Below are 24668 nucleotides of genomic sequence, written 5' to 3' on the forward strand. Positions count from 1 at the left end.
CTTAGACCTATGACATTGGTTAGTTGATCATGGTGTTCCCAGAAACGAAACACATAGGAGCCCTACTAAATTCTAATTTGATCTGAGAGAGCAGAAAATTTCTAGGTCAAATGAAAAAATGTCTAACTTGCATTATAAAAACAGAGTCATTTCAACCAGTTTCCAGACTTCAGCCAGTTTACACACCCAGAGCCTTTTGAATGAAGGGAAGTCCAGGTCACCTTGAAGAGTACTACCAGAATTTCACACTGTTAATCTTTCTTTGTGCCTTCTCCAAAGAGACCTATATCCTTTTACTAGGATGACTGTGTTTTGGGGTAGAGGAACTAATCAGATTTTTTGAGGACTACTGGACACTGGCTCTGAACTGATTTTAATTCCAGAACACCCAAAGCACCACTGTGGTCCACAGTGAGAGGAGGTCATGCAGGTCAGAGAATTAGTGGAATTTTAGCTCAGGCCCATCTCACAGTGGGCCCAGTGCATTGCCAAACCCATCCTCCAGTATTTTTTCCCTAGTTCTGGGATGCATAACTGCAATAGATTTACTCAGCAGCTGCCAGAATCCCCACATTGATTCCCTGACCTGTGGAGGAAGGGTTAATATGTTTGGAATTGCCAAGTGGAAGTCATCAGAACTGCCTCTACCTAGTAAAATAGTAAACCAAAAGCAATACTATATTCTTGGAGGGATCAGTGACCCCACTGAGGACTTGAAGGATGCAGGGTAGTGATTTCCAACACATCCCCATTCAGCATGCCAATCTGGCCTGTGCAGAAGACAGATGGATCTTGGAGAATGCCAGTGGATTATTATAAACTTAACCTGTTCATGACTCCAATTTAAACTACTCTCCTGATGTGGTTTCATTGCTTCAGCAAATTAATGTATCCCTTAGTGCCTGGTATGCAGCTATTGGTATGAGAAATGCTTTTTTTCTAGAAACCTATTAGTAAAGAAAACTAGAAGGAGTTTGCTTTGAAGCAGGCAATGCTGGCCATATACCTCCACTGTCTTATCTCAAAGGTTTATCAGTTCTCCAGCCCTATATCATGATTTAGTGCATATGGAATTCAATTATTTTTGCCTTCTGCAAGACATCACACTGGTTCATTATATTGACAGCATTATGATCATTTGACCTAGTGAACAAGAAATAGCAACCAGTCTAAATCCATTGTTAAGACATTTGCGTGTCTGAGGTTGAGAAAAAAATCTGACAAAAATTTAGAGGCTTTCTACCTCAATGAGATATCTATGAGTTCAAGGGTGGGGCTTAAGTTAAGATATATCTTTTAAGACAAAGGATGAATTGTTCTCTGGTCCCTCCTACAGTCAAGAAAGAAGTGTAATGCCTGGTGAGCCTCTTTGGATTTTGGAGGCAACATGTATCATCATTTGGGTGTGTTACTTCTGCCCATTTACCGAGTGGCCTGAGAGCTCCTAGTTTTGAGGCAGGGCCCAGAACAAGAGAAAGCTCTGCTGTAGGTCTAAGCTGCTGTGCAGTTACTCTGCCACTTGGTGCATATGATACAACAGATCAATGGTGCTTGCAGTGTTAGAAGCACATAGAGGAGGCTGTGTGGAACCTCTGAGAGGCCCCTATTACCTAAAGGTCCCCTAAGTGAATCACAGTGCAAGCCCTTTAGGATTTTGGAACAATGTCCTGCCATCTTCTGTGAGTGACTACTCTCCTTCTGAGAAATACCTCTTGACCTGCTACTGGGCCTTAGTAGAGACAGAATGCTTAACCATTGGCTACCAATATACCATGTGACCTGAGTTGCCCATCAGGAACTGTTTCTGACCCACCAAGCCACGAAGTGTTTGGTGTGCACAGCAGCAGTCTGTCATCAAGTGGAAGAGGTACCTAAGCGATCAAGCTCAGTCAGGCCCTGAAGACACCGGTAAGTTACATGAGGAAGTGGCCCAGGTTCCCACACTCCTGCACATGGCCTTCCTTCTCCCAGCCTGTATCTGTGGCTTCCTGGGGAGTTCCCTACTATCATTTAACAGAAGCAGAGCCAACTTAGGCCTGGTTCACATGTGGTTCTGCATGGTATGTAATATGGTAATGTGGTAGACACCATATAAAAGTGGGAGCTGCAGCACTATAGCCATTCCCTGGATGTCCCCAAAGGACAGTGGTTAACGGAAATCCTCCCACTGGGAAGATATTCTAGTAGTGCACCTGGAAAGAGAAATGGCCAGGTGTTCAATTATATGCCCTTTTCTGGGCAATGCAAATGATTTGGTTGGGTGGTCAGGGAACATGACTGGAAAATTGGTGATAAGGAAATTTGAGAAAGAGGTTGAGGATAAACCTCTCTGAATAAAAAAACATTAAGAACTGTGTGTCTCATTTGAATGTTGACCAAAGAGCAACCTCAATAGAAGAGGATTTTAACAATCGGGTGAATAGGATCCATTCTGCGGATACCAGTCAGCCTTTTTCCCCACCACTCCTGTTATTCATCAATGGGATCATGAACAAAGTAGCATGGTGACAGGGACAGAGGCCATGTGTGGACTCAGTAAACATGAGCTTCCACTTGCCAAAGATGGCCTAGCTACAGCCACTGCTGAGTGCCCAATCTGCCCGCACTACACCAACCCTGAGTGCCCATGTGGTTCCGTTCCCTTGGTAATCAGCCAGCTGCCTGGTGCCAGGTCCTTTACATTGCACTGCTTCCATCATGCAAGAGGCAGGTTTTTGTTCTTAGCAGAAAAGACATTTACTCTGAATACAGATTTACCTTCCCTGCACATAATACTTCTACCAAAAGTATTCTTACCACCTGTAGACCTACAGAATGCCTTACTTACCATCATGATATTCCATGTAGCATTATTCCTGCTCAAGGAATTTTCTTCAGAACAAAATTAGTGCAGTGATGGAGTCATGCTATCAGAATTCACCAATTTTGCCATATTCTTCACAATTCTGAAGCAGCTGACTTGAGAAGGGTGGACTGGCCTTTTGTAAGACTCAGTTATAACACAGGCTGGATGGTACTATCTTGCAGAGCTGGGGCAAAGTTCTCCAGAAGGCTGATAAGCTCTAAATCACCATGCAATATATGATACTCTCCCTCATGGCTGTGATTTATGGATCCAAGAATTCAGGGCCGGTAGTGGGAGTGGCACCACCCACTGCTTCTCTGAATGACCTACTAGCAAAATATTTGATTCATGTTTATATGACCTCATGATCTTCTGCCCTAGACATCTTAGCTATAAAGGGAAGAATACTTTCACCAAGAGACACAACAATGATTCAGTTTAATTGGAAGTTAAGGTTGCCACTCAGCCACTTTGGGTTCCTCATGCCTCTGAATCCACAGACCAAGAAGAGAGTCACTGTGCTGGCTGGAGGATGGGTCCTGACTGCCCAGGTGAAATTGGACTGCTATTCCCTGGTGGGGATGAGGAAGGGTATATCTGGGATACAGACCTCTTAGAGCATTTCCTAATATTACCATGCCTTGTGATTAAGGTCAGTGGAAAACACAAACCAATCCAGGCAGAGCTGCTAATGGCCTAGGCCCTTGTGGAATGAAAATTTGGGTCCCCTCCACCAGTTGAGACAAAGGGAGTACAGAATGGTTTGTAGAAGAAGGTAGTCGTAAATACCAGCTACTATTGTATGACCAGGTACTGAAGACAAAGGGACTACAAAATCGTTGTGAAGAAGGAAAATCATATATACCAGTTATGATCATATGATCAACTGTAGAAATAAGTACTGCAATTGTCATGAACATTTCCTTCCTATTTTATTACGAATATGTCTGAGTGTGTGTATGTGTACTAGACAAAGTGAATTTCTTTGTTTTCTTCCCTCTATTTCCTTATCATGTAGCATAAGATGTATTGATGTCATAAATATCATAAAATATATTAATATCATAAATATTGTAGTATTTAAGCATTGTTAATTTTATGGTATCATATTTAAGTTATGTGATATCAAGGAGAGAAGTAAATATCATTTAAGAACTTTATTTCCTCTTCTGGACAAGGAGTTCATTTCAGTTGCACACAGCATAATTGGACATATTTATGGCTTTATGACCATATTGAGGTTTTAATTGGGATTTAAGCTTATGAAGATGCTTATAGATACCAGGTTTACAAAGGGTAGACTTGTGATGGGTAATCTTATGTGTCATTTTGACTGAGCCATGTGGTGCCCAGATATTTTGCCAGACATTATTCCTGATGTGTCTGAGAATATTTTTGGATGATAACATTTACATCACCAGACTGAGTAAAGAAGATTGTCCTCCCAAATGTGGAAAAGCCCTTATGCAATCAGTTGAATTACTGAACAGAACAAACAGGCTGACCCTTCTGCACAGAGGAGAGTCCTTCCTGACTGCTTGGGCTGGACTTTGGTCTGTCCCAGTTTTTGTGCTTAGACTGAGATTACGACTCTTCTTGGGTCTCCAGCCGCACTCTCCTTGGCCTCAAGCCCCTGGCCTTCAGACCAGGAGTTCCCCCCAGTGTCAGTTCTCAGGCCTCTGGACCTGGGTTAGGACTGCAGACTGGCTTTCCTGAGTCTCCAGTTTGCCAGCTGCACATCTTGGGACTTTTCACTCCTCCATGATGGCATGAGCCAGTTCTTTATAATACACGATATAATATTATTACTATAAATAGCATCATCATTATTTTGAATGATTTATTTATAATGAATTTCCTTCATATATGTAAATAACATAATTGGACACACACACACATATATATATGCGTATGTATATGAACACATACATATACACAGAATATTTTTATATATGTTTGGAATAACTGTAGCAACACCTGGAGAAACTGTAAAAAAGCAGCTGTTCACTAATGCAGGCAAGACATTTTTCCAATTAGGCATCAAGAAGGACCAGTGTAGACTTCTTTATGGACAAATAATAAAATGTGGTAATCAACATAAAATAAGATTGTTATGTAAAAGCAAAACCTGTTTCATAATGAATGATGTAGGTCAACATTGCATTTTCAGGGTTTTTTAAATTCCTAAAGTGGTTTTTACATTTTGTTTTGTGAATGAGGCTTGCATTTTATACAAATTTTATAGATCTAGTTCATATATAAATATAGATAACTGATAGGCTACCACATAATAGACAATAACCACTTTTTAATTATTGAAGGAATGCATAAGGGCTTTTTTGACTTGGAGTGAGAGAAACTTCTGTGGGTCATTACAAACAACAGGAAGAGGACACAAAAGAAAGATTTGGTTGTCTCTGCTGTTCCGTTTAGTGCTCATTAGTCCTAACTGGCTAATTCTCACTAGGTTCTAGAATCTGTAGTCTGGAAGGAATCCATTTTTGACTGAAGTAATGATGCTCATAACCCTTGGTAATGCCTTTCATAATGGGTTCTAGACAGGCCTCTCTTGGGCCAGATGAGGTCAATTCCTCCTCCCTCCAGACACATATACAAAAGTAGAGGCCAAAGTTACTCTTATTTTAGGAGAAGGAGCCCATGGTAGGGAAAGGTACAAAGAAATAGGAAGTGGTGTGTGATACAAAGTGCAAAGGACAGTGACTAGATGTGTGTGTGTATATAGTAGCTTAACCATACCAAGGGCATTTTTGTTCTTAGCCCTAATAGGGAATCTTTCATGCACTCCCATGTCTGTATATACTATTCTCCAGAAACCATAATTTGGCCCATTTAATTAGGAACCAGCCTCTTAAGGGTATACTGTTACTTCCTGATATAAATGGCTTCACTCTTCTCCAATATCCCCTGCCTATCTCTACCTAGTTTAATTTAGTTCTAATCATGTGATTCATTTTGGCCAATGCAATAAAAGATGTGACATGGGTTATGGGGTGGATGTACAATGTTAACAAGAAAAATGGCTTCATGTCATAAACCACTCTGATTTGAAGACAAGTATTGGCACAATATAGTCTGGTCTATTGTGACTGCCCTGGAGCATTGCTACATTTTTCACATCTCCTCTGTGATTCAATTCCCGCAGTTCAATATAAAGCCAAATGAGCTGTCTTTTTATGCTCCCAACTAAAGAAAAAATGTTGTGATATAATATATGCCTGTCACATTTTTATGTATTGTATGTTGAATAAAATACAATTTTGATGCTTAGTCACCTTCCACCATAGTAGGGGCTGTTCAACAGTGAGGCAGATAATTTCCGTAAGAGGGACATGAAGTGGGGATTCCAAAAGGAAAGGGATGACATCTAATTGGGGAATTAAATTAAAAGCAATCACAGAGGAGCTAGTATTTGAAGTAAGTCTGGATGGAAGGGATTTTAAAATGCTAGAAATTGTAAATGGAGCATAGAGCACTTCAGGTAATGGGGATGGGAGCGCACATTTTAGAAGCGGGGCAGTGTGATTCACTTCAGCTGCAGTGATGAGTCAGCCTGACTCAGTGCAGTATATGCAGAGTCTTGAAAATAAAATCGGACATGTAATCCAATGTCATATGCTAGACACAGTTGTCAGGGTAGGAAAATAATATTTAATAAATGGGCTGGGAAGGCATTATCACTATTTGAGAAAAAAAGAGTTTTATGATGAGCAACCTGAAAAATGGTATCTGCTAGTATTAAGATGGCTTATGTTTTTAAAGTGGTTAGAGAAGTGAAGAGGTTAATACAGTCAATAGTAAAATTTGGAGCATGAGGACTGAACAGCAGCAGCTATAGGAGAAGAGAGAGTCCAGTGAATGTAAATTATGTTATACAGGTAGAACATACAAGTTTTGATACCTGGAAAAGTAAACTGTGAGATAGAATGAAATAGAGTTGTTTCAACACAACTCTGAAATTTGAGCCATAGATGACTCAGAAAGATTGAGAAAAATCAGTTTCCTTTGTGGGTGTACATGGAGTGAGCCTGTTTTAGGCATGTCACATCTAAATGGTTAGTGTTGGTATATTCATGGAGATATGTCAGTCTGTGGAAATGGAAGAAAGAGAATTAGGAGTCTATAGAACGTTATAGAGATAGTGTCTGCATAGGATAGTATTTGAATACATTAAGGTAGATGAAATTCCCATGGAGAAGAGTAGGAAAAGAGAACAAATATGACATAAAATCAGCAAAGTCACTTTCTATAAGGAAAGCAGAAGTTAAATGTAGCAGTCATTGAAGGAAAGAACGAAGCAAAAGAATATCCAAGAACCTGTTTTCAAAGACGAAAGTTTAACAATGTGAATTGCTCCTGAGAGAGATCCAGACATCTAACGCTAAGGCCAATCAGGAGGAATTTTCCCCAGAACTGCCAGAAACCCTTGAGAGACCAATTTCAGAAGACTAAAGCTGGCAGAAGCTAGAGTGCATGGAGATAATGGTGTATGAGTGGGAGGCAAAGTTGCTCAAGGGCATAGACTACTTTTTCAAGAGGTTTGCAGAGAAATAACTGGGGAGCAATTGGAAATAATCTGAGGGACTGGAGGATTAAGAACAGGCTAGAAGAGGCCTGTGCATGTTTGTAGGCTGAGGTTTAGAGAACAGCAATATCAAACAAACAGAACAGATGAAGCGTGATTCTGGAGGCAGTGGGAAAGGAGAGATCAAGAAACTTGTATAGGCTAGTTTGAAAAAGTAGAAGAGATACTATTTTGGAGAAAAGAACAGAAAGAGGGTAAAAAAATGGGAAACTTCAAAGCTATTTGGAGCAAGAAGTAGCATAGTTACAGGACCTCCTGTAAGGTAGTCTTGTAGTTCAGTGAATAGAAGGCAGCTTCACTGCTGAATATATGGAAGATGTGGGGAAAACCTGAGTTTGGAGAAAAGTGAAAGTGCTGACCAAGCATGGGGGTTTAGTGAAATTTGCTGTGGTTGCAAATAGCAAGTCATTTTGTCAAGCAAGCCAGAAAGAGACCAGGGCTGTAGAAGACAATATACACAGTTGAGTAGTATATTAAAAAAAAAAGAGCATGGGCTTTCAGGTCAGACAGATTTGACTGTGATAAATTTGCTGTCACTGTGACCTTGGACAGTTTATATATTTGTGCTGAGCTTCAGGTTCCTAATCTGTAACCTGCAGATAATACTTCTACCCTTGTGTGATTATTACTACTAAGGTAATGGGCATATAGGGTCTGTCAACTGTAATGTTTATCTAATATTTAGTCATCTCCAAAGGGTGACTGTGTCTTAACATAGCTCAAGCTCAAAACAGTGGCTCTCTCATTGTGCAAGCTTTCATGTGTAAGGCAGTTGATGGAATAATTTGAGAAATATAATACCTTCCTGATGCACTTAAGGGCACACCACATTTATTATTGCTAATTGTGACTAATAGGCAATATTGGACTATACATATGAAGTCCTTACCCATTTTGTTGTTTCTTATGGGCTTAGATATTGATTAATGCATCATAAAAGTGAGTCTCTTATTAGAAAGGAAACCCATTTCTAGATGCATCAAATTCCCTTTAGCTTAATAGTCATCGATGGCCTGCAGATCAAATCAGCCTGGTCACTTCTTTTTGAAGAAAAAGTTTCACTGGAATACAGCTACATTCATTCAAGTATTGCCTATGGCTACTTTTCCAGCAAAAAGGCTGAGTGGAGTATATGCAAAAGAGACCACATAGCTTGCAAATCTGAAGATATTTAGTATCTGTCTCTTTACAGAAGAATTGGCTGGCTCCTTCTCTAGGCACTAACCCAGTATTGCTAGCAAAATAGTACCTGAGTGTCATAGGTCAGCATCACAATAGTTAATATTTGTATTTGTTCATGAAGAATCTCCATCACTTGGTAGTACATGGACTAGGATTTCCATTCATCTAGAAGTTGAATGAGGACATACATTAAATGTCCTTTCTTTTCTGTTTACTAAAAGACCTAATCATAAATATGAGCTTGAAAATTATAATATTGCTTCCATTTACTCATCCCATTCAAAAAATAAAATGTTAAACGTTATATATGCAAATTTCAGAACTGGCAAGGGATTAGCAAAAAATATGAGTTTAAAAATGCAATTAATATATATCACTAAGATAAAATATCATTAAATATTAATATAATAAAATATTAATGTCTATCAATGATTCTGCTTCCCCTGTTCAATTGCCCATTAAGTTGCAAACACAGTTAAAGTTCAAAATTCTAATTGATAAAAGTGGAAACAAAACATTTCCTGTAGGGATTATGTTTTTTAATGAGCTTTCTGCTACCAGAAGCTTATTAGGAACATGAAACACACCATCCCCTCTGCTCTTCCCATCTCCTCCCAAGATAGAGAACCATTTGTTAAAAATAACCTGCTCTGGTAGAAAGAGAAGGGATAACGAAAGCAAGCTTGCTTGCTTGTCATACAAATGATACAACAGAGCAAAGACTTCTGGAAAGTAGACAATAGAACTGCACAATAAATCATGCAAACCAAATGCAATATATTTATGTGTACCTATGATAAAACAACAGATGTTCCTTTTAATCTAGTTCATGTCTACCTGTCAGATAGTTTATTATATATCTTAGTCACACATGTAGTTATCTGTAAGTAATTACACTGTCTTCCTAAAATATTGACTAAGAAGTCCCTTTTGCTAAATATTAGAATCACTGAAGAGCTATGTTTTACTTGCACTTCAGTTAATGTATTAATTAAAGCCTGCATCTAATGAGCTCCTTCACATCTTTGTACACAGTCTCTATGTAATGCTTCAATAAATATGACTTGATATTTCTTTACATGCTTTAAGCCAGTTTGGATAAGTGAGACCCCATGACTGCATTATTTGTACAAGTACCCATGCAATGTAATATTAATTGGTTTAATAGCACCCGCGTAATTGTTCCTAGAGTTAGGTGGACCTAATTTATTTCATGGATTCTTTATCATGGATGTCCTTATGTATTATGAAGAATTCTAAAGAGCAAAGTCTGTTTCATTTGAAATACCACATGCATATTTATGTATACCTGTTCACCTATGGAATTATAATGTCCCAATTCCTTCCTTGAGAAAATGTCCACCATGTGAATACAAATTTTGTTTAGATAAATACAAATAAAGCAGTATGTAATTAGGTGAATAATAAGTAACGTCATCTCTATTCATGTTACATGTATTGCCTCTGTGTTGAGCCAGTGCTTGCTGGGATAGTCAAGGTTTTATTCCTCTTTCAGGAGCTTGTTTAAGTGTTTTTCTTTACTATGTGGACAGACTAATTTTTCTGCTCCCAAATCACATAGCTAAAGTGTAATTTAATTTATTTTGGCTTTAGCTTTTCCTCATCCTAGAAGATAAACTTTAACAAAGCAAAATTTTTATATTCTTAAATAAGAAAAGAAAAAAATGAATGCATGCCTTTTATTGCTTAAGAACAAATATGCTTCCTCTATAATGCTTTGGGTGCTCTATATTCCAGACACTGTAATTTACAGACATTATTATTTTGCATTTAAATCTCACCACAACTCCATAAACTAGATGACATCCATTTTATATGTAAGGAAAATGATGTTCGATCTGTACAGTAAAATGTTGATTCTATGTAACATTAGACACTGTGCTTTGAAGCACTCTATCATCCTGACTTCAAAGTTCACAATTACCATAGATTGATGAAGTTAATTAAAAATGAATAGGGCTACAGAGAGTCTATGAGTTGTAAATGTTGGTAAACTGAACATGAGAGAATTCTGCTTTATATCTTCAATGGTAACACTAAAGTAGAAATTATGATCTAGACTCAATGAAAATGGTGGTGAGGAAGATGAAGGTGCTGTAGAGAATAAAAAAGAAAACACAAGTAGGTTTTAATTGAGGGGTACAGCACTTAGCTTAGGGCAGACGGGCCCTGATCTTAGCCTTATGCTTCACGGCGCCCTCCTCCAGTATCTGAGAATAGCCAAGGTTGACAGTATGTCAGGATAGGGCACACTGGATCTCGCCCCACCTGTGTCCCTGTAGGCAAAGTGACTACCTCATAATCTGTCTCCCTCTGGAAGCAGGAATAACTGGTACTGGCAAAGCCATATTGGCAGAGTATGCCCCTGAACACTGGCATGTTAGAAGGTGACTCCATGTAGACAAGGTCCAGATCTCCTGTCAGGCAGTCCTCCAGGGTTGACTGAGCCTGTCTCCCCAAGGGCTTTTCAGACTACTGCTGTGTAATGATAAGCATCCTCCTAATTTTTTCATCTTCTCTTTTCTTCCAACCAGTGTGATGACACAAGCTACCCAGAGTTAGTCTTATACCATGTTGATAAAGGGACAGGTTCCTTGTGACAGTGAGACTACTTTTCTTGCTCTGCCATGGTCCATGCCCATTCTCCCATCTGGTGGCAAGATAGGAAGTCAGGGATGAGGCCAACACTATAAAAGATCACATTTTAGGAATTCAAGCATTACGGATTTTTAGTCCAAGAAAAGGCATGGTTGGAAGATGTATTATTCTACATATATACTATAAAATTCCAAGCAGCAAATTTAACATGTTAAAAAAAAGGTCTTTCCCATCTTTCTACTTTAACTAAAATATATTTTTGTTCATGTTTGTCATTATCAAAGCACAGACACAACAAACTTTGAGAGAGTCATTGGAAGCCAATACTCATGGATGATCCAAAGGATAACTAATGATATAAACTTCATTAAGAGGCATTAGAGAACTTCAGAAGAGAAATCTATGTTATTTCAATACTAAAGGACTCCAAAGAACCATCGTAGCAATACCACTGCTTCATTTTTCTGTGGCAGAACATGTTTAATTAGCCAGGAAATGGCACAGCTGATAGTCAAGGACAGGAGATGGTTCCTGGATCTGAACAGGAAGGGATCATGCTCACATACTAGGAAGAACCTTTACACGCACTGTTTGGGCAGTAAACAAATACATGAATACCTCTTTTCTATCATTCTCTGATCTGCATCAGTACATCACTATACCTAGATGAACCCATTGGTTTTTAGTACAGATTTTCATGAAATCGATTATACAGGAACCCAGAAAAATACCTGCCTGGACTGTGTACTCCCTTGGGGTAGCTGTAGGGAATGATCATGAAAGTTGATGAAAATACCATGACAGAGCTGCTGGGAAGCATGGAAGACCACGTTGAGGTTGGAGGATGGGCATTTGTTACGACATTGATCTGTGACACTGTGAGATGTTCTCTGCCCCAGTGCCCAGATGATGCTTGGTTGCTAGAAGAGGAAAGAATTGTCTTTGCTTAGTTTCTGGTAAAATGAAAATAAATAAACAAAAAACAAGGAAGGATAGGGTATAAATGAGGGAATCATTTATTATATTGTGGTAATGTGACTGGTCGGGGGTAAAAAAGAAAAAAGAAGAGAATTTTAATGGACTGGTGTCCTTTACAATTTATTGCAGCAGGTGTGGGCATCATATTTGATGTGTCTTTGCTGGTCACTGCTTTTTGTGTTGTGTCAGCAGGTGACTCTATTTTGAAGCCATCCCCCTCTTCCTCTCTCTCTGGCCTTTTCTTCTTTTCATAATTAACAGAGTAGAACTAGAGAGATTGTACTGATCTGTCCAACTCAGTAAGTATTACCATGTGATTTTAAATATGTGCTCTTCCAATACCAACATAACTTCTACAAACACATATGAATGAAACACAAGAGATATATTAACTTGAGAGAGAAATTCAAATTACCAATTTGAGTAGATAAATTTATATTGGCATTGGAAAGCTCAAGATTTTGAGAAACACAAATAATCAAAATAGAAACTCTAGACCTTTTTGTTCTTTAAATGAAATACCACAATGCCTGTGTCCTGAATTTTAATCTGCTACTAATTTATTGTTAGAAATACTGAACAAAAACTCTGGCAAGTATAGTGTGTGGGGGGCACGGGGAGGGCTGTGCAACACAGAGAAGATAAGTAGTGATTTTACAGCATCTTACTACGCTGATGGACAGTGACTGTGAAGGGATATGTGGGGGGGACTTGGTGAAGGGGGAAGCCTAGTAAACATAATGTTCTTCATGTAATTGTAGATTAATGATACCAAAATAAAAAAAAACTCTGGCTTTACATGTTTCCTAAATAAGTTTTAAATATAGATTAGGTATCAGTAACTTGATAAGAGTTCAAGTTTGTTAGTCCTGTGGTTCATTATTTAAAGAGGGGCTTTAATTTGAAGGCACTAAATCATTTGCTTTTTCAAAGTTTTTCTATAGTTTCTTGGTTGACAATATTAACTTTGTTTTGGAAATGTTGTTATAAATTCCCTATGAGCATAAATATTTTCAAGGGAATACAATATGACTTTATGATCAGAATGATAAATCTGAAAGTATAGAATGTACATTCTATAATTATTGAAGACAGATTTTTGAGTGTCAGCAGAATTTTAAATATAATACTATGTAAATAAATGTTAGATAAGGGAAATATTTAAGCATTATTTGCCATCATAAATATTAACTAATTTTTAAGCAATTTTAAACAAATATTTTCAAAATCCTAAATATATTTTATTTTGAAAATATAAAATAATTTTATATTTAGTGGCTTTATCTTTCATCCATTGATCTGTTTTTAGAACTAATGCTTTCTTAAACACATGCATCATTTTCTTCTACTTATACATAATCTCACTATAAGTATTTTAGAAAATAAGATATACATAATTTAATAATGGGAACAATGTATTTGTATATGTATATATATATATAGTTTTTCCTCTCATCTTCTTTCCTCTGATATTTTTTGTACATGTATAACTCTCTGATGTTTCTTTCCATTTGTGTTTATATCTTGTTTTCCTTTTCACCTTTGTTCTAGTTGATGTAATGAGTATACCACATTTCAACTTTATTAACATTACCATACATTTTTACAATTATAAATGTAGAGTTTTCTATTTACCATTACCAAGAAGTAGAATATAGTAATGGACATTTAAAATGAAAAATAAAACACTTAATTTTCAATAATTCATTTTACTCTTCCTAGACTTTCTTGATATAACAGGATATGTCACTTTCAGAAAAAGTATATTAACACTTCTATTCTGTTTGCAACCTGTATTAAGAATTATTTATACTTAAGTATTATATTTATTATTAAGTATAATTAACTATACTTAAATATAAGTGTTATAATTAAGACACATATTCTTAAATGTCTAATTTTTTTGGTACTTTTTTTTTATGCCTAAGAATCAGAATTTTTGGTTGAGTGACATTCACCTGTTACTGCTTTCAGGATAGTGACAAAGTATTTGTAGCGGGTCTGTACCAATCTGTTTTTGCCAGTACTGTATGAATGTTGAAATTGTTCCCCATTTTCTGAACACTGGCCATTTTTATGCCTTTTAGTTTTTACCAACTTATTTGCAAATTGTACTTTTGTGTGCTTTGCCTTAATGTGCTTTGATCTCTTTACTAGTAAATTAGGTCATCATTAAATAGTTTTATAAGTAATTTCTCTTACTGTTTTTTCTTAAACAACAATGTATGAGTTTCAGCTAATTGTATAATAATTGTCTCTTTCTAAGTGCATTTTAGAGTTACTTTATATAATATGGGCAATGATTATTGTATCTATGACAAATACTTTTTCTCATATTTTGCCCTGTCTTTTTATTTTTTATGTCTCTTGATGAACAAAAATATTTACTGTATTAATAGAACTTTATCTGCCTGTCTTTGTATGGGTAGAATATTTTAGTACTTTTCAAATAATTTCCTATCTCAAGTTAATAAATATATTTTACTTTGGTAAAATTTTTATATTTTGATCTTTCACATTTAAGGGCTTAATCTTCCCAAAATTTATTTTTACATATGGAGTGAGGTAGAGATATAATATTTTAAAAATTGGAGATGATCAAATTTCTCAGTACTGCTTACTGAATAGTCTGTGGCTCCCTACTAGTGTTGCACATCTGCTCTGCTGTATGTCAGGTTGCCATGTGGGAGTGTGTGTAGGCATGTGCTTCAAAGCTCTTTCTTCCATCTCATTGATTAATTTTTCTTTTCTATAACCCATATCACTGTTCTAAGTAATATAAGTTCAGCTTTGCACCTCACTTTAGAATACCTCTTTTACTATCTTTCAGACTCATCCACTAATATAAAAAATGTGTTTCATATTTCTGTGTATATTACTTTTTAAACTAACATGTTAACATTATCATAATAAAATTTCTACTCTCCATTTCATGGGAAATTGCTAATGTTATCTTAAATGTTTTAATACTACCAGTTACTTTAATTCAGACATGTATTTATGTCTGTTCTTTCCTTTTCTCTTATATTTTGTTTCATTTAGCCCGTAGTCTCTTTATTTAGTAAAAACACTCATGTCACTTTAACATGTATCTTCCTTTCTCTCTTTAACACATTGTTTTTTTTTTCAATATGTTCTGCATTTTAAGTAGTCTATCCTTTTATATTGCATTTTCTTTCCCAGGACTCCTCATGTTTTTAAAACGCAGAAGTTTCAAAATAAGCTTAAGATGTATTGCAAAAGTCAATATATTCCTCTCTGATACATGATACATGCTCTAGGATCTGAAGTTAGAAAGCTGGTGACTGTGATATTCATACATGTTCACTATTCAGTGGATGTGGGAGTGTATCGAGGTCCGGAAAGTTCTTGCAGGGGAAAACCTGTTAGTACATTTTCTTTGCTGCATCAGTAACCAGATTTCTACATGTGGTGTTCTGTTTGGATGGGCCCCCTTCCCCAGTAATGCTCACCTGCATCAGGACAGAATTTAGCTGCCTGCGAATGTTCCATATGGTTTGACTATGGTTTGTTGGTGGACCTCACAGTGTGCCCACTTTTGAAAGTTCGAGAAACAAAGCCTTTAAAGGAATTCTAAGTGCAGGGCTCAATAGATGCACCACATTGCTCAGTCTTTTAATACAAAAGATATTCATCAGATTTTTGCCAGAGTATTTTACCTATTTTCTTCCATAATATTTTTTGAAAGAAAATTATTATCAGTATTGTGGGATTATTCTTGAAAAGGCTCATCTGTATTTTTGGCAGTGTTTTATCTCTGATCTTCTTCCCTCCTGTCTGGCATTTAATGCAGGTTTCAGCTCTACTGCAAATTCTTTTCATTTTGGTAGGAAGATTGGAAATGTCTATGTGAGTCCTTTTACCCTACTTTTGATAACTACTTGTCCTCAGCTGATATTAGTTCTGGGTTTTCTTACGATTGCTGAAATGGCCTCATGGATTACTTGCCGACTGTACTTACACTGAACTAGTGCCCTGGGTCTTGTTGAAGCGCAACTACTACCTGCTTTTCTGACACTTCCTCAGCATACGTTTCTCTGGTGTCATTTATTTTCATTGCTGTACATCTCTTCCACTACCTCACAGTGAAGGAGGATATCTCCTTAAAAGGGGATTTATCTTTATGCCAGAAGCAGGTAGAAGAACACAAAAAAGTATATTTAATGCTTTGATATATTGTCTTTCCTGATAAGTGGATGTCTGGTCTTATTTCTTTGACACCTAAAAGCCTTAACTAAGTATATTTCTCCTGATTCTAGTGTTGTCCTCTTATTAAAACTCATGGTACTGGACCAGTGTGTTCTCAAATATTTATGGAGTCTTAACTCATCTTCGTAATGCTGCTGTGTTTTTGTGATTGCTTCTCTTGACTCAGATAGGTATGATATTCTTAATTGTGGTTGTATATAATAAAAAAACCTCTACTCACTTGTCTTATCTGGCATCATATAAACTCATCACAAACATCCATATATACAATTGTGTATTCACATATAGACACCAAAAATATTAAAATATTTTCCAATAAACTATAATTAATTTTTTTTACATATTTGATAGTTAAAATAGTTATATAATGCAATTAGTTGTATTACCTTTATTATGAATGAAATATTTTCAAAACTGCCAGTTTTTTTAGTTATTTGAACAAAAGCTGCAGTAAACATTCTTGTCCATCTCTCTGTGCACATATGCAAGAATTTGTCTAGTATATACATACAGGAGTGAAATTGCTGGGACAAAGCTTATCTGCATTTTCAACTTTACTAGATATTACCAAATGGTTTTTCAAAGTTGTTGTATCAGTGTTCACTTCTAACACTATATGAAAGTTTTCATCACTCCACATCCTTGTTAATTATTAATAAATTCAGGCAAAAACAAAATTTTAGTTGCCAGTCTATGAAATGATATGTTATTGCTGTCTTATTTAGCATTTCCCTGATAATGGCTGATGTGGAATTTCTTTTTATATGCTTATTTGAAGTCCTGCTTTTTTTTTCTATAAATATTTAGCTTATGTCCTTGTAAAGTCAATATATTTTCTGATGAATAAAATTCTTAATATAACCTATACTCTAAATTTTGTTACATGAATTAGAAATAGCTTCTCAGTTACCAAGAAGACTACCTTTTTTTTTTGCTTTATTATATATTCAATAATGTAATTATATATAAACCAAAGCTTCTGATGTATTTTTTTTTGAGAGGACATCTCTCATATTTATTGATCAGATGGTTAACAACAATAAAATGCTGTATAGGGGACTCAATGCATAATCATTAATCAATCCCAAGCCTAATTCTCAACAGTCTCCAATCTTCTAAAGCATAACAAACAAGTTCAAGAAGACTACCTTTTGTTTGTGAAGTTTAATTTTTAATAAATGATTTTAATTTGAATTCAAATTTATCATTATTTTGGTTTGTGTGTTTACCATTTCACTTAAAGGAACTTTTTATTCATATTTCACACAAACATTCTGTATTTTCTTTTATATTTTTAGGCTTTTATTTATCTACACATCTGAAAGTTATTTTTGTGGATGATGTGGTAAAGAAATCTACTTTCATTTTGTGTATATGAATAGCAAATTGTTCCAGAGCCACTTATTTAATACTCTGTCCTTTTCTTATTGATTTTGGGGCATCTGTTCCCTATATAATTTACAAATTGGTATGGCTTATTTCTTATCTTTTTTCTCATACTTAATGCAATACTTGGGCTTGATCTGTGCCAGTAACAGTAAAATGTTTTCTTCTATATTTTCACAATAGTTTTTTGTATCTGAAAATAACTTTTTCATTTTATCTTTCCAGTGTAGTCTGTGTACTTCATGAGTTTTGCTCTACCAAATGAGCATTAGGATTATTTAGGCATGGTCAAGAAATACATATCTGTATATTTGTTATATATAACTATATATATATATATTTATATATATATAGTTATATTTCTAACATGCTCTTACCTTATAATTTTTTTCCTTCCTTTAACTCTGAAGACTTTAATTATATGCCTTCTATAGATTGTTTGATTATTTCTAGTTCTTAAGAAACAAATTTTCCATTTTATTACATCTGCTGACTTTCATTTATGGTATTTGCTTCCTCTTATTTTATTTATTTTTTCCCTCTTATGGGAGTCTAGGGTCCTAGATTGTGAAAGAATCTCTTCAAGACATTTTTGTGTTTGTCTTTGCCTCTTCTAAATTCTAGCAACTTTCCACACGCTTTTGTGTCTTGCTGCCTGATGTGTGTGAGGCCTGATTCCTACACATGTATGGTTATTATATCACAGCCACAATTAGGAATATCATACCTATCTGAGTCAAGACAACTGAGCCTTCACTGGATTCACTTGTGTCATATTTTGGTTTGGAGTCCCCACACCACACCATACATGTGTAGGAATCAGGTTCACACTTGCCATGTGCTTTCCCAAGGATGATTTCCTTCCTCTCTATGATCTCTGGTATTTGTGCAGCTTCACAGAACTGGTGAGAAGAAGCTTTTTCTAATTCCCATTCCATAGATACGGTAACCCTTTCTGCATACCCATTGTATGTAGTTATCTTACTCCTAGTTCATGTGGCCTCATGTGTGGATTTGCCTAACAGTACTGGGAATTTAAAGCCCACTGAAGCCATTTATGCCTTTATTTGTCTCTTAAAATTTCCTAAGTCATTAGCTCCCTATCTTCTTGCTTTATTGCTGGTCCCTTTCTTATGTCAAGGTCCCTTGAAAACTGATCAGACAGAAGAGATACATTGTATTGGTAATAATAATTTACAAAGGTAGGATGCTTTAGAGAGACTATATAAGGTATTCCCCTTAAAATTGTCCTACAGGCTTGCTTAATTAAGATTTTTCTAAAAGTTACAGAGCCGTAATTCTGAAACTTTGGCTTTGTAGTTTTATTCAAATTATCAGAACATAATTGTAGGTTATCTTTGGTCCTAGTCCACAAGGAAGATCATCAATTATTTAAGTTAACATTAAGTAATATCCATCTATCTCTCTAAGAAAGTTAAGATTATACCTGTTCATATTATCTTAATAGTTTAAAGCATTTTTTCATTGTGTTTGATTGCATTTCTATTGCTGCCAGAACTATTGCACTGTTTTAATGTAAAATAGACTTACAAGAAAGTTGGTTTATTTTAGTAATTTTTTTTCTTCTCCATGGAAGTATTAGGAAGGAAATCTATGAGTTGGCCTGTGTCAGGCTGAAAAATAGGCTCTACAGATATAGCCATGTCCTAACTCACGAAACCTATGAAATTTATCTTATATGGCAAAGGAGATCTTTGCAGGTATGATTAAATTAGAGACCTTGAGGTAGAGAGATTATCTTGGATTATTTGGGTGGGCTCCAAATGCAATCACATACAAATCCTTGACAATAACACCTAAGATACTTGATTTATGATGAGACTAATTTCAGTTCCAATAAGCCCATCATAAATTGAAAATATGTCAAAAATGCATTTAATACAGCTAACCTACTGAACATCATAGCTTAGTTTAGCCTGCCTTAAACGTGCTCAGAACACTTACATTAGCCTACAGTTGGGCAAAAGCATCTCACACAAAGACCATTTTATTTTAAAAAGTTGTCTGTCTTATGTAATGTATTGATTACTGTACTGAAAAACAGAATGGCTGTATGGGAACAGAATGGTTGTCAGTGCACCAGTTGTTGACCCTTCTGATCGTGTGGGACTGGGATCTGTGCTCGCTGCCACTGCCCAGATCATGGGAGGGGACCGTACTGCATATCGCCAGCCTGGGAGAAGATCCAAATTCAAAATTCGAAGCACAGTTTTTGCTGATTATGTATTGCTTTTGCACCATCCTACAGTTGAAAACTCATAAGTCGAGACACTGTGAGGGACCTTGTATCTTTTAAGTGCAGGCGGATTTGATACACTCAGAGAAGAGAGCAACATGAAATGGAGACCGAGATTTGAAGATGCTACTCTTGACAGGTGGAATGATGTGGCCACAAGACACAAAAACATGTGGAAAGTTGCTAGAATTTAGAAGAGGCGAAGAATGGATTCTTCCCCAGACCCTCTGATAGAAGGAAAGCCTTATGTGTTATTGGTTGAATATGTTGTGTTTCCCTGATTCTTGTATTTTCAAAGGAAAGAATTCAATCAAGAGACAGACTTAGGACAGTGTTAAACTACAGGAGTTTATTAAGCAAAGCATAACTACACTCAGAAAGAGTGGAGAGCGGCTATCTGGAGACCAGAACAACATTGTTATTAGGGTTAGGTTGGCTTTTATGTTTTTGTAAAAATGGCAGAAAGTCCTGCCCTGTGTTTTACGTCTTTTGATTGACAGGTTGATTGACAGCTCTAGGTTATATAACTGTTCTCAGTGTGCAGGCACTGTACCAATAAATACCTAAGTGAAGCCCCCTGGGGGGACAAAACCACAATGTTAATTAGATTTTGTGGTTATTTTAATGAGGTGGCGTTACTTCTGGACCAAGTCTTTGGACCTTGCTCATGCCCTGTAATCAGGGAAGCCCCTGTGGTCCTGGACCTCTTGACAGTCTAGGTGTCCTTGACTGTCTGGGCCTCCTGATAAGCTTGGCATCCTTGACTGTGGAACTGGGAACTAAGGAGGGCTTAGGGTTTGGCCAGGGAGGACTCCTCCTTAGTGATGGACTGGCCCCTTTTTCCTGCTGATGTCTGCCTACTCTAACACCTTGATTTCAGCCCATTCATCCTGATTTCAGACTTCTGACTTTCAGAACTGAGAAACAAACAATTAAAAAATAGGGAATGGCTTAGCATTTCTTTTGAATTTCCTTCTTATTTTAACGTTTTAATCTTTTCTTTTAAGATTTTGCTTAACAGGTAGACCTTTGTTATTTGCCAGATGTCTTAGTTTGCTCAGGCTGCTATATAGCAAGTTACCATAGACTGGGTGGCAAAAATAACAAACACTTAATTCTCACAGCTCTGGAGACTGGGAACTACAATGTCAAGATGCTGGCTGATTCAGGTCTTGATGAGGGCACTCTTCCTGGTTTGTAGACTGCTGTCTTCTTGTATCCTCACGTGGAAGAGAGAAAAAAGAAGCAAGTTCTCTCATGTCTCTCTTCACAAGGGCACTGATCTCTTTACCTCCTAAAGGCCTCACCTCCAAATGCCATTACCTTGGGGATTAGGGTGTTAACACAGTAACCCAAGAAAAACAGATTCATTAAATGAGTTGATTATACTTCCAGAAATTAACAGTTAACTCCCTTGTATTATTAATGTAGCCTTCTATCAACTATATTTCCACCCATTTTTGTGGTAACAATGATAATAAACATTTATATGTATTCTGATTACAATTCAGTTATAATGGTTAATTTGTAGATATTAATTTTAATTATATTATAAATTCATTAAAAGTAAAAATTCTCATATAGATAAAATTGATATAAATCAGACTTTCTGATTTTAAAAAAACTACATGAAAGCATGGACATAGTAATAGAGTGTATCAACAACTGTATATATGTTTTGTTTTTAGTAATACATATTTCTTCTTGCTCTTTTTATTGTTTCAGTGTATGACACATGATAAAAAATGATCAGGCAGCTGTGGTTCTGAGCACACAGTATTTAGGGCTATTTTCCTTTTTTAAGCATGAGGAACTTTAGTAGGAACAAATGACAGTAAATGTCCATGAACTCTCTGAGAGATTTTTCAGAATCGGACCCCAGGCACATATTTTCTCATTTGTGTGGACATCTTTTTTAGAGTCACCACTGATAGATTACTCATATAGGAATATTTCAAACAGAAATGTAGGATGTGTTTTCAATAATGTGCTGTATTAAACCCAAGACAGTGTTTATTTGAAGTATATTATGGAATTCGAGTTAGAGATATCAATGTAAAATAATGCTTATTGTAGCCTAACAGAAACAATTATGGATATGTGTGCAAATGGGCTAGTAAGAGTACTTATAATTCCTAGTTCAGTCCTTGGGAGAGTCATAGAAGCAAGTACCTTAGTAATAAGGAATACACCTAGTGTCCATGTACTTCTTTCTAATACAATTTGCCACTTAAAGGAGCCAGGGTCCCCAGAGATATTGCTGAGTCTAGAGCTGAGGCAGGGCATATTCAAGATTAGCATGAACTATCTTGTAATGTAAGGAAGTGCTCCAGAAACAAACTGACTCAGAAGGTCACAAGGTCACAAAGACAGGTAAGAGAGCTCATGAAGACCAAAGCTGGAAAAATCTAAACAACAGGAAATCATGTACTACTGGATTATAACACAAAATACAAAGAGATATCCATGAGTTCATACTGATATATGTACGTTACTAAACGACTGATGAATATACAAACAAATGGGTAGGATGCAAAAATCTTTCTTGCGGAAGAATTCCGATTAAGTTTTGCACACATTTTCCCCCCAAGGAGTCGGAGCTTGACTCCCTATCCCAACTGTGGGCCGTATTTTGTTGATTTGCTCCAAAGGCACAGTGCAGAAGGAAAGAACAAACATTATGCTGATGATGTGGACCCTTCATATAAAGTGATGAGGGTGCTGTGACCTCTCAGCCCACCTCCAAAAACCAGTAGAATGAAAAAAGCCTTCCATATCCCCTTGGTCTAGTCATGAGAAAAATCAGGTAAATTCCAATTGAAAGACATTCTATAAATGTCTGATCATTATTCTCCCAAATTCCCAAGGTCATCAAAACCAACAAAATCTGAGTAACTATCCAGAGGAAGTTGAATTTAAAAGATTAAATTCAAGATGATCTCCAGCACAGAAAAAAGGATATTAGGAGAAAAACTAATGAAATCAGAGTAATGTATCAATATTGGTTCATTTCAGTTCTTGTAGCATGGTGTATCAAAAGTCGTGATGATGAAACCATTGTCATGTGAAAAGCTAACAATTGGGGAAATTGGATGTGGGGTATGCAAGAACTCTGAACTATTTTTGCAGCTTTTAAGCAAACATGTTCTAAGATAAATATATATTATAAAAAATATTTGACATTACGTCTTTGTATATGTTTGTCTTTCCAGTTCTGTTGGGTCTATCTGGGAACATTGTGTGTTTGGAAACCAACAGCACTTCAGAGTTTTAAAGGATGCCAGCCTTTTTAAAGGTAGGTGACACTTAAATATCATTAAGACACATGCTTTTTACCTCATAATAAATACTTCAGAATTCAAATTCTTTTAAAATCTACTTTTAAAAATATTTCTTTCATTAGAAATCGGGATATTCAAATATTTATATACTTACAGGTGGTTGACATAAACATGAGAAAAATGTGACATGTAACCAAGTCTTCTAGACTTAAAAATTTTTAAGCTTCTTTACTATATTTTTTTGACACTTGTTTCAATTTACATGCAGATTTGAGAAAACTTAGGAGCTATGTGTCTGGTAAAGAACAAAAATTGATTTTCTCCTTTTATATTTTTTTTATGACACTTTGCCGGCTCCCTCATGATTAGTGGATATTACTTCTGTTAAATTGGTTATATCTCATTTCAAAGGCAAACCTCTGATGAAGCTCTGACATAGGAAACAAAGAGACAGTGTCCCAAGTGTTCCTGTCTTCATTAGTATTAGTATGGTAGAGTCTGGTTCAGTTGTTTCTTGGGCAGGCAACGGGGGCTGCTTTTCCTTTGTTGATGATGGCAGGAATCTAAACTCTGAGATTTAGATACTTATAGTTAACCTTCTGGAGACAATAATTAAAATACTGCTTTGACACTCCCTGCTTGGTATTGTAGCATCTATTCTTAGACTGTAGTCAAAACAAGCTTTATATTCTCTGTTCTCAATCAGTGATCAATTAAGATTAACCATTGATACAATAGTATGGAAATAAATGTTAAAGAGATAAAGCAAATACGTAATTAACCAAAGGGGCTCTACAGATCTTGCTGTGATATTTTTTCAAATTCTCTTTGCTTTATTGTGTTTAATAAGTAGAAAAATTAAAACTTTTCCTTCTGTTTTTAAACTTTTCCTTTTTTTAATGGAAGTACAGTTGATATGAAATCTTATATTAGTTTCAGATATACAACATACTGGTCCAACAGTTATCCAATTATTAAATCTTCACCCCACCCACTAGTACAGCTATTACCTGTCAACATAGGAAGATGTTACAGAATCATTGACTGTATTCTCATGCTGTACTGCCACCCCCATGACAAACCTACATGTGATTGAAATTTTTTGTGCCTTTTCATTTTCCTCAGACTCCCCACCCACCCAGTCCAACCCTTCCCTGATGGTAACCACAGTCACTTCTCAGTGTCTTTGAGTCTACTGCTATTTTATTCATTCTGTTTGCTTTGTATTTATATTCTACAAATAAGCAAAATTATATGGTATTTGTCTTTCTCTACCCAGCTTATTTC

General features: G+C 36.2%; 1 protein-coding gene across 3 annotated transcripts in view; it reads left to right on the forward strand.

Annotated features, from left to right (window-relative positions):
• CDH12 (cadherin 12) overlaps positions 1 to 24668 on the forward strand; it is a 1003878-nt gene that overhangs the window by 300274 nt on the left and 678936 nt on the right. For all 3 annotated transcript variants that reach the window (XM_073237610.1, XM_073237601.1, XM_073237619.1), the window contains exon 2: positions 23313 to 23395. The gene's annotated coding sequence lies outside the window, so the exon portion shown is untranslated. The remainder of the gene's footprint in view (positions 1 to 23312; positions 23396 to 24668) is intronic.

This window comes from Manis javanica, chromosome 1 (assembly GCF_040802235.1).
Source record: "Manis javanica isolate MJ-LG chromosome 1, MJ_LKY, whole genome shotgun sequence".
In the NCBI taxonomy this organism is placed as follows: Eukaryota; Metazoa; Chordata; class Mammalia; order Pholidota; family Manidae; genus Manis; species Manis javanica.